Below are 1,746 nucleotides of genomic sequence, written 5' to 3' on the forward strand. Positions count from 1 at the left end.
GTTTAAAACAATCAAAACAACAAAGACTAATCCTCACAATCTCAAAATGCAAATTGACACAGAAGCCTGAAGCTTTGTTAAGATTTTATAAAAAGCTACGACTTTGGCAGTTCTGTTGGCAAGATAATGATACTTTCTTTCATTCAGAACAAAATGGCTGCAATGAAAGGAGAGAGAGAGAAAAAAACACTGATGGGAAAAATAAAAGTGAAAGTTGTTGGTAACATGGTTTTCCTCTAGGGGGCAGTGTTTCATTTTTAATCAGCGACGCTTCCAGAGGGGAATGAATGAACAAAAGCCCACTTCTCATCTCCACCGCTGGCATTTGGCAGCATCACTGAGGGCCTGGTAGAACCTGACTGAATCAGTATAAATCAAGATGTCCGGCTTTGTGCAATCAGCCAGCACTGCTGCCAATGGCAGTTCGCTGAAATAATTCATGTAATCTCTGTTTGCTCTACGTAATCTGCAGCAAACTGTTAGGACTAATTCAATAACAGGGTGTTTAATTAGATGTAAATGATGGCGCTCGCAGTAACGGACACAAATTGCTCTTAGTGAGCAAGTCAAACTTTGCATTTACGAGATTATTCTTTGATCAGAGTTCAAAGCAAATACGTCTGTTGAAGTGTCCTTAGGCAAGGAGACACAATGGAGGGTTCAGTTCTGTAAGGATCCCTGACCTGCAAAACAACCACAATACAGTATATAAATTTAAAAATTAAATAAACAAGCAAGTACATTTTTAGGGCAATTGCTTCTCTAAAGACCCACTTTCCATATGTTACTTATGTAAGTCACATAATCCATCACGTTATGTTACGAAGACKGTCTGCCTCACAGCAGAATGCAATAAACACCACATTTAGGATTATTTGTATTGAATCAACATCACTGCAGCTTTAAAAAAAATACCATTATTCTTTCASATTAATTGTAATTCAAACTTGGTACAGCTTTCCTCAGATCCACACGTTGTCAAAACATTTTGTTAAACATAATAGAAAACCTGAAAAATAAGCTTAATTTTTAAAAGAACAAAAGAAGTACAAAATATATGATAAAAATATGAGACAGAGCGCATGCCATAAGGATTTTGCACAATAAAATTAAAACTAACTAACTAGCATATTTTTTGATTAATTAATCATTTCCAATAAGGCTGCAGAAATGACTTTGGGATTTTGTTAAAATATTTCTGCACATTATACGGAGCATTAACGTTATATTTATCATTGATCGCTGGCAATTTGAAATTGTAAATACATAAAGCTGTTTAGTAGTAATTTCTGCCAAATATAAATGGTTGTAAATTTTACATCTTGAGGTCTTGGTTCTGTGTGTYGTGCTAGCTAAATAAATTCTGTTTGAAGCGTATAAACAAGTTAACGATAAATTAAATAGCTATCCCTAAAGCTGACATATTTTTTGAAAAGTATCCAAGGAGCAGCTCTCAATGTTAAAGTGGTCAACATTCATGGTTTTATCAGCTTTGCAGAATAAAATTTGAGTCGTTTCAGAACTCAGACATGAACTTCAGTTATTATGAGCCTTTAAGCATTTTGATGTAAAGAAACAAGATCTGTTTTTATTATATTTTTTACATTATTTTTCCCTGTAATTGCCTAGGCAGGGGTTTTCATGGTATGACTAAAACACTAGAGACTCGTTTGGAGAAGTTACCTTTTGAAATTAGATAGTAGAGTTAAAACTTAAGAGATGTTTATCTTTTATAAGGGTTTATAC

The sequence above is a fragment of the Austrofundulus limnaeus genome, unplaced genomic scaffold (genome assembly GCF_001266775.1).
Source record: "Austrofundulus limnaeus strain Quisiro unplaced genomic scaffold, Austrofundulus_limnaeus-1.0 Scaffold11, whole genome shotgun sequence".
NCBI classification, from domain to species: Eukaryota; Metazoa; Chordata; class Actinopteri; order Cyprinodontiformes; family Rivulidae; genus Austrofundulus; species Austrofundulus limnaeus.